This window comes from Mus caroli, unplaced genomic scaffold (assembly GCF_900094665.2).
Source record: "Mus caroli unplaced genomic scaffold, CAROLI_EIJ_v1.1 scaffold_6321_U1_1, whole genome shotgun sequence".
NCBI lineage: Eukaryota > Metazoa > Chordata > Mammalia > Rodentia > Muridae > Mus > Mus caroli.
This window is the reverse complement of record NW_018390691.1, coordinates 1-10,469: the sequence shown is the minus strand read 5'-3', so window position 1 is coordinate 10,469 and position 10,469 is coordinate 1.

Below are 10,469 nucleotides of genomic sequence, written 5' to 3'. Positions count from 1 at the left end.
AAGGAAGGAAGGAAGGAAGGAAGGAAGGAAGGAAGGAAGGAAGGAAGAAAGGTTTTCTCAAAGAACCAGCTCATTGTTTTCTTGATTCTTTGTGCAATTCTTTCTGTTTCTACTTGGTTGATTTCAGCCCTGAGTTTGATTAATTCCAGTTCCATGAGTTTGAATATTTCCTGCCATCTAGTCCTCTTGGGTGTTTTTGATTCCCTTTGTTTTAGAACTTTCAGGTGTGCTATTAAGTATGTTCTTTCTTGTTTCTTTTTCAGGTACTTAGAGCTATGAATTTTCTGCTTAACACTGCTTTCATTGTGCTGCATAAATTTTGGTATGTTGTGCCTTCATGTCCATTAAATTTTAAACTGTCTTTGGTTTCTTTCTGTATTTCTCCCTTGACCAAGTTATCTTTGAGTATAGTGTTGTTCAGCCCACACGTGTATGTTAGCTTTCTCTGGTTTATGTTGTTATTGAAGATAAGCCTTTGTCCATGGTTATCTGATAGGATATATGGGATTATTTCAATCTTCTTTTATCTGCTGAGGACTGATTTGTGAATGATTATAAGGTCAGTTTTGGAGTAGGTACAATGAGGTTCTGAGAAGAAGGTATATAATTTTGCTTTCAGATAAAATATTTTATAAATATCAGTTAGATCCATTTGGCTCATAACTCTGCTAGTTTCACTGTGTTTAGTATCAGTTTCCATGATCTGTCCATTTATGAGAATGGCATGTAGAAGTCTCCCATTATTATTGAGTGAGGTGTAATGTGTGCTTTGAGCTTTAGCAAAGTTTCTTTTATTTATGTGGGTGGCCTTGCATTTGGAGCATAGATGTTCAGAATTGAGATTTCTTCTTGGTAGATTTTTTTCCTGTGATGAGTATGAAATGTCCTTCCTTATCTCTTTGATAAATTTTGGCTTAAAGTTGATTTTATTCGATATTAGAATGTCTACTCCAGCTTGTTTCTTCGGACCAATTGCTTGGAAAATAATTTTTCAGGCCTTTACTCTGAGGTACAGACTATCTTTGCCACTGAGATGTGTTTCCATTATGTATAAAAATGCTGGATCTGGTCTACGTATCTAGTCTGTTAGTCTTTGACTTTGATTGGCAGAATTGAGTCCATTGCTGTTAAGAGATATTAAGAAATAATGATTGTTGCTAGAGGTGGAATTATGTTTGTGTGGCTATCTTCTTTTAGGTTAGATTAAAGAAGATTAATTTCTTGCTCTCTTTTAGGGTATAGTTTCCCTACTTGTGCTGGAGCTTTCTGTGTATTATCCTATGTAGGGCTGGATTTGAGGAAAGATATTGTGTAATTTTGTTTTATTCATGGGAATAGCAGGCTGGGCTAGTAGTTGTATTCTTCCTAGGGTCTGTATGACATCTGCCCAGGATTGTCTACCTTTCATAGTCTCTGGAGAGATGTCTGATTTATTTCTCATTGGTCTGCCTTTATATGTTACTTTGCCTTTTCCCTTACTGCTTTTAATATTCCATCTTGTTTTGTGCATTTGGTGTTTTGATTATTGTATGAAAGGGCAAATTTCTTTAATGGTATAGTCTATTTCAAGTCCTGTAGGTCTCTTGTTTGATTATGGACATCTCGTTCTTCATGTTAGGGAAATTTTCCTCTATAATTTTGTTGAAGATATTTACTGGCTGTTTGTTGGGAATCTTTGCTCTTCTATAACTACTATCCTTAGGTTTGGTCTTCCCGTTGTGTCCTAAATTTCCTGGATTCGGGGATTTGGACCTTTTTGCATTTTCTTTGACCATGGAGTCAATATTTTCTATGGTATCTTCTGCACTTGAACTTCCGTATTCCATCCCTTTTATTCTTTTGGTGGTGTTTGTATGTTTGAGTACTGACCTAATTCCAAGGCATTCTACCTTTATTTTTGTCTCCCTTATTATTTCTTTATTGTTTCTATTTTCATTTTTAGAATCTGGATGGTTTTGTTCAATACCTTCACCTCTTTAGTTGTGTTTTCCTATAGTTCTTTAAGGAATTGTTGTGTATCCTTTTTAACAACTTCTACCAGTTTACCTCTTTTCTTCTGTATTTCTTTAAGGGTGTTATTTTTGTCTTTCTTAAAATCCTCAATCATCATCATGAGATATGCTTTTAAAGTATAGTATTGCTTTTCTGGTGCATTGGAATATCCAGAGCTCTCTGAGGTGGGGAAGAGGGTTCTGATTATGCCAAGTATCCTTGGTTTCTGTTGATTTTGCTCTTGTTGTTGCCTCATGCCATCTGGTTATCTCTCATTTGATCTAATCTTGTTGTCTCTAACTATGGCTCATCCCTCCTGTCAACGTAAGTGTCAGCACTCCTGAAAGACCAACTGTTTCTGGGTGAAATTTGCATAAGAGTGCTGTGGCATAGGGTCAGTTTAACTTCCATATTAATACCAGCAGGATCCTGTTCAGCTGTTCCTTGGTTCATCGGTCCTGATGGCTCTGGGTGGGTGCCTCTTTGTCCAGGAATTTGAGCAGAAGTGTTGGTCATACTTGTGCTCACAGATGTGTAGCACTCCTGGAAGACCAACTCTGTCGTGGGAGTGTTTGTCTATGGAGAACTGTGGCCCAGGGTCAGTTCAGGGCACAAATAGAAATCTGAAGGCTCATGTCCCAAGTCATTCCTTGGTTCCTGTGGCCTGAGGTCCCCAGGTGGGTCCCTTGGAGTAGAAAGTGTGGTCTTACCTGTGCTCACATATGTGCCACATTCCTTGGAGACCAGTTCTCTTCTGAGTTTTTCATTATGAATAAAATAAATTATCTTAATTAAAGCACAGTTAAGAGCTACAATATAGCCCTTCACCAGCCATCTTCCCTTCTTGCCAAGTCCTCTGCAGCAAGCTGAGCTGAACTGGCTAGCAACTATATCAGGGGGAATCTCTATTTCACATCCACTCATATGCTCATTTTCATCAGATCTATGGCTGTTCAACAGACCTGCACATCCTGAATCATACAGACCTGTAGATCCAAATACATACAAACCAAGAATACTAATCTGAAGCCTGCCACAACAGGAACACTTTTTTTTTTCTCATAAGGAATAGAAGCAACAATGACAGATAGAAATAAAAGCAATAAAGAAAACATAAACTTAGGGAATTCTAGTTATGGAAAATCTAGGGAAGAGAAGAGGAACAACAGATACAAGCTTCATCAACAGAGTACAGGAAATGGATGAGAAAATCTGAGGTGTAAAAACACAAGAGAAAATATTGATAAATCAATTGAAGCAAAATAAACTCTAAAAAATTCCTGACACAAATCTTCCAGGAAATCAAGAATTCCATTGAAAGAAGTAAGCTGAGAATAATAGAGATATAAGAAATTTAAGTGTCCCAGCTCCAAGTCCCACAAAATATATTCAAAAAGTCAGAGAAAATAAATCCCCACCTCAAGAAAGTGATGTGTATAAAAATACACATGTCTACAGAACAACAGATAGAATGGATCAGAAAATGTAATTCTCCTCCCTCTTAGTAAACAAAACAGACATCTACAGAACAAAGAAAGAGTATGAAAAGAATAAAGGGGTAAAGGGCAGACCATACAGAATTAATGAACTTCTGAACAAAGACTCTAAATGCTAGAAGGACCAGTACTGATATTTTGCAACCTCTAAAAATCCTGACTTCAACATAGACTATAATATCCAGCAAAACTCTCAATCACCACAGATGGAGAATATAAATTAATTCAAGACAAATCTGAATTAAAAATTATCTATCCACAAATAAAGCCTAAAAAATACTAGAAGAAATACTCCAACCCAAGGATAATAACTACATTCAAGAAAACACAGGAAATAAGTAACTCCATACATGCAAAATCAAGGGAAAGGATGCACACATACACACACGCACACAAACACAGACACACACACACACACACACTAAAGCCACCAACAGTAAAATAACAAGAAATATCAACCATTGGCCATTAATATCTCTCAATATCAATGGGCTCATTTCTATATAAAACAAACAGGCTAACTTAATGGATGCAAAAATATGACCCAGAATTCTTTTACATACATGAAACACACTTCAGCAATAAAAATAGAGATTACCTCAGAGTAAATGGCTAGAAAAGAAGACTTCCAAGCAAATGAACCCAAAAAGCAAGCTGCAGTAGACATTCTAATATCTTATAGAGTAGACTCTCAGTCAAGATGAATCAAGAGAGACAGGGACTGAAACTTGATACTCATCAAAGGAAAATTCTACCAAGATGATTATCTCAATTCTGAATAATTATACACGATGTTACACACATTTTAAAAAGAAACATTACTAAATTTAAATCCCTAATCAAACTCTACATTTTAATAATGGGGGAATTCAACACCTGATTCTCATGAAGTGACAGGTCATCCAGACAGAAACTAGGAAGAGAAATAATGAAACTAACAGATGCTATGAATGAAATGGATCTATCAGACTTCTGTAGAATATTTCACCCAAAGACAAAACAAAATATGTTCTTCTTAGCACCTCATGGATCCTTCTCCTTTACTGACCCTATATTCAGTCACAAATCAACCCTCAACAGGTAAAAGAAAATTGAAATAGTGCTCCTCCGTGCCTCATCAGACTACCATGAATTAAAACTGAACTTCAACAGTAAAAACACCAGAAAGCCCACACTAAGTGCTGCCACAATGAAATTAGAAAGTTCTCTTACAAAAAGTTAAAAGTATACATGAAAGCTCCAGGAAAAAAAAGACTAGTAGAAGGTAAGAAATAATAAAAATCAGAGCTGAAATCAATTAGTTTGATACAAAGAAAATACAAAAATATCAACAAAACCAAGTGTTGATTCTTTTAGAAAATCAAGGAAATAAACAAACCCTTTAGCAAACCTATCCAATAGATACAGAGACAGAATCCAAATAAACTAAAACAGCAAGGAAATGGGAGACATAATAAAAGACATTGAACAAATTCCCTGGTGTTTGCTGGTTTGGGTTACTCTGTGGAGATTGCTTTTTCCCTTGGGTTACTTCAGGTATCCTGTTTGGTCTGTGGCCCTGGCTGTAGAAGACTCCTGTCAGGCCTTCCAACTGAGTGTCTGGGGGAGGGAGTCCTCAGAGGGGAAGACAAAGAGCTGATCTGTTGCCCTGGCTGCAGTAGATCTCTTGTGAGACCTTCAGACTGTTGGATCTTTGGAGGAGCAGCCAAGTTGTGGTCAAGCTGTTATTGGGAGGGGACCTGTATGGAATGTGTTTTCAGTTTCCCTGTGTGTACCAGAATGCCAGGAAGGCTTTCAGTCCTTTGTGTCTGTTGCCCTTCATGCCACAGAACCTCTGGGATATCTTCAGAATCTGGTGATTTTACCCAATTTCCTTGTGTGCAGACTAACTCCTGAGATGTCTCCAGGCTGTGGTTTCAGTTATTCTCATTGCAGTGGTTGAACTGGGATGTCTCAGGCTGCGGTGTCTGTCCAATGCCCTGAGTGCACTAAATCTCCAGGGATACCTCAGGATGAGGTATGTTCAGGGGAGCAGACTAGCTAGCAGTCTTTCTCAGCAGAAAGGTAGTGGTATTTAATGGGCAAGAGTTTTGGGGGATGATATGTTCCAAGACCACTGGGCTCCTAGCAGCAACTGTTGGACTTTCAGTGGGTACTTACTAAATGCTCTGAGTGCTATTGATCTTCTGGGATTCCTCAGAATATGATGTCTTCAGGGGAAAGAATCAGTAGGTCTTACTTCAAAAGCATGTACTCCACAAAATTGGAAAATCTTAAGGAAATGGAAAATTTTCTAGAAAGATACCAGAGGTAAATGAAGATCAGAAGAAACTACTGAAAAAAAGCATTAAAACCCCTCAAGAAATAAAAGCAGTCATTAAAGGTCTCACAACTAATAAAGCCCAGAGCCAGATGGTTTTAATTCTTCAAGGTAAGGTTTATGGAGATAACCTCCTAACATTCAGTCAGTGAACTTCCTTCCTGGGCATTCCTTCACACAGAAGCTATTTAATTCCTGTTTCACCACAAATAAAAGTATTTGCATTCACATACACCATCAAATAAACCAGTATGAACAAGCAAAGTTTATCTCTCTGAAGACCGTGGGAAGGTGTTCATCTTAATCAGGAGACTAAATCTCCAGAAGAAAATGAATTCTCCTACAGCCTGTCTCGACTGCAGGTGCTAACTCAGAATAGGACCAGTTCTGCACCTCCCAAGCTGTGCCTATTCCTTCTTGCCTGGCATGTGGACACCATGAAGGTAAATGGGGACCAGGAATCAATACATTTTTGACAAACCACTCTGTTTCCCTTACTTTTCTGGCAAAGGAATACATAGACTGAGGACCACTATTAAAGACTTCATTCTGCTTCACCTGAGCTGAGGGCTGGCTGTACACTAGGTATTCCCCAGGACTGAGGCACTGCTTAGTAGGACAACTGTCACTTAGAAACATAAGAATAAACTCTTATAATGTACATATGTATGTCTACTTTCCATTTCAAGGTATTGTAGTTTATAAACACTAAGGTTTATGCTCATTTCTGACATGGTAGAAAGTTTCATTGATCTTCTTTATAAGTAGTATCTATTTTTCTTGAAAAATCTAATAGATATAAAAGCAAATTTGATCATATCTTAACCATCACCTCCTTGCCCCCTCAAACTTTCCCTGCATGTGCCCTAACATGTTCTACCCTAAACCATGTTTTATTAATTAGTAATGTTCAAAGGTCCATGTTTGTAGGGCATGTCCTGGAGCAAGGAAAACTACCAATGACCAGACCCTCAAAAATAATTAATCTCTATTTGCAACAAGTGTAACCTAACAATAGTGATTCATTAAGGGCAGAGGTTCCTCCCCATCTATGCAGGAATTTAGCAGTCTTGATCTTGTGTAGTTGCATATATGTAACCACAGCTGCTGTGTTGTCTGTCCTGTGTGACATAGCTTTGTCATGTCCACATATGATCATGTCACAGAGCTTTTCTGAAACACTTGGCCCTTATATTCTTGCTACTTCCTCGTCCCTGCTATTCCTTGATTCTTGCTGGTTGTTTTTGGGGAAGAGGTTTATGACAATGGCCCTATAGGGCTGGGAACATATTCTGTTTCCATTTGGACTATGACCCACCCTGCTGCTTGGTACTGACTACTTCCCATTATAAAATGAAGATTTTTGACCAAGTTTGAGTGTATCCAGTTATGGTATTTGGAATATGTTTGACCTTGGAAGTGGATTTTTAGGAGTTTTGGTAATTTTGTAGGTGTGCCCTGGTTGGAGCAAGTATGTCAGTGTGAGAGTAGGCTTTGAAACCCTTTAACTAGCCAAGGGGAAACCAAATTTCCCCTGACTGCCTTTGGATCAAATTACTACTCACAGCTACTGAACCTTAGTCTGTATAGGAATCAGCATCATTTTCTTTCACAAATGTATTGAATGAAATTTTAATTATTAGTTAATATTTGACCAGGTTCTTGTTCAAAATCCAATTCTGGCATGTTTTGTAATAATAGTCATTCAGATTCCCAAAGCCTTATCACCTGTGTTTACCCCCAAATACTGAGTTCATAAGTATGTATCACCTTTCCTTTAATTTATTTTCTACTCAACTTTTAAGATTCCTTTTTTACCAGAAGTTAAGTGTGGTGCCTAATACACTAAACAGTATAGATTGCAGTTGAGTTGAATGCAGGGAAGATATTCAATCACCATGTTTCAATGCAGACCTGATAGCCCTGATGAACAGAACTCAAAATTAAGAGTCAATATAGTAATCACAACTGTATTTTGAAATTATCCTACACACTTCATATTTCTCTTTAAAATCAGGCATCTAAGACTTTGGACATTGTCCTGGGATGTCACAGACATTTATTTCTTCCTTTTTGTCTGTCATCATTGCACAAAGTATCTCAGAAAATAACATCAATATAAAATGATCACTTATTGTTTCAAATGCTGGAGAAAATTTTGCTTACTGGACAAAACTAGTATTATCAAAAAGATAAGACATTGAGCTGTGCTCAAGAGACAATTTCTATCTTTTGTTTTTAAAATGATTATTATTTTTGTGTGGATGTATGTGCATATATATATATATATAATTAATTCTATATTATATAGAATTAATTATATATAGAATTATATATATAGAATTATTATATATAGAATTATATATATAGAATTATTATATATAGAATTATATTATATAATTAATTCTATATTATATACATAATTGTCAATTCAATTTGTTTCATAACTCATGACCTATAACAATATAAGCTTCAAATTTTAATAACTTTCTATTTGATTCTTTGTTTATAGTGATTAAATGGAAATTAAATCACTATAGAAAATGGGAGACAGTATACATTTCAGTGTGACAGGTCTTTTCGATGATGACTGTGGTAAAAGACATCCTTGTATCTGTGAAAAGAGAATGGACTAAGTCCCTGCATCCATGTGCAGTACGAAGGAAAGGTAAAAATGAAATATCATCTTTCTTTGTTTCATGTGATGATTTGTGACTAGTAACCAACTAGAAGTTTTAATCATAGGTCTCAGTCTCCTGTGTGAACAGAGACATGAGCTATTGAGGGAAAAATTATTCTTCTGAAATCTGGGTTAAAACAGGGGAAGTCATCTTCTTTCCTGGCACACAGAGCAGCTTGTGTCTGGAGAATGGTCGCCCTTTGCTCCAACACCCTGAGGATTCAGTTTTTTTTTTTTTTCTGAATGATACACAGAACCATATAGAGAACTCTATAAATAGGAAACACACAGTAATATCACTAGGATATATTTATATCCCAGGGCTTTGACTGCACAATTAATAACTAATTTGTAGTTGTGGGAGTCTGTTTGTTGGTTAGTTACTATTTGTTGTTTCTTGATTGTAGATAAATTTATCTTTAGAAAAAGGCTTTTGTTTGACGTCAAATACAATTTCAGACTTCATGAGTGGTTGTCAGGCTAGTTAAAAAATTCATAGAATCTGACATATTCCAAATATGTTTTCATTCTTTCTCTGTCTCTCTATGATACATTTGATGATAAATTGAAACTACATAGATATAGTAAAATATATTGAGGCCAGCTGGACATGGTGGCTCCAGAATTATAAACCTTCTACATACATGAATTTGAGGGCTGCCTAGGCTATATGGTACATTTGAACATCATTGGCTATAGAGTGAGACTGTCTCATGAAGCCTGATAATGATGGTAGTAATAATAAGAATATAGTTTACATATCATTTGAGTTCTTTTGTGATTGTGTTACCTCACTCAAGATGATGTCCTCCAGGTCCAACCATTTGCCTAGGAATTTCATAAATTCATTCTTTTTAATAGCTGAGTAGTACTCCATTGTGTAAATGTACCACAATTTTTGTATCCATTCCTCTGTTGAGGGGCATCTGGGTTCTTTCCAGCTTCTGGCTATTATAAGTAAGGCTGCTATGAACATAGTGGAGCATGTGTCCTTCTTACCAGTTGGGACATCACAAAGGGATTCAAATGATATGTACTCACTGATAAGTGGATATTAGCCCAGAAACTTAGCATACCCAAGATATAAGAGACAATTTGTAAAACATATGAAACTGAAGAAGAACGAAGACCAAAGTGTGGACACTTTGCACCTTCTTAGAATTGGAAACAATACCTTCCGGCCGGAAGAAAGGGGTCTGTGTGGAGAGGGAGTGCCTAGCCTGAGCATCGGCAGCAGACATCCTGTTTCCCGGACCCCACCGAGTGTATTCTGCACAAGTGAGAGTACGGAATACAGAAGCTAAAAGCTTCTGGGACGTTGGGAGCCACAGAGCTTCTAAGGCAGCCCCCTTTTCGAGCCCCAGACAGCTGGCCCCTTTTCTGGCCAGTGGTTAGGGATCCGACTGGCCCAGGAATGCTTTGCCTGTGTATCGGCAGAAGACATCTTGGTTCCAGGACCCCGCCGAGTGTATTCTGCACAGGCCCCAGACATCTGGCCACCTACTGGACAGAGGAAAGGGGTCTGAGCGGAGAGGGAGAGCTTTGCCTGAGCATCAGCAACAGAAATCTTGGTTCTGGGACCCCGCCCAGTGTATTCTGCACAGCCCCAGAGATTACCAGATGGTAAAAGGCAAATGCAAGAATCCTACTAACAGAAATCAAGACCACTCACCATCATCAGAACACAGCACTCCCACCCCACCTAGTCCTGGGCACCCCAACAAAACCGAAAAGCTAGACCCAGATTTAAAAGCGTATCTCATGATGATGGTAGAGGACATCAAGAAGGACTTTAATAACTCACTTAAAGAAATACAGGAGAACATTGCTAAAGAGTTACAAGTCCTTAAAGAAAAACAGGAAAACACAACCAAACACATAGAAGTCCTCAAAGAAAAACAGGAAAACACATCCAAATAGGTGATGGAAATGAGCAAAACTATACTAGACCTAAAAAGGTAAGTAGACACAATAAAGAAAA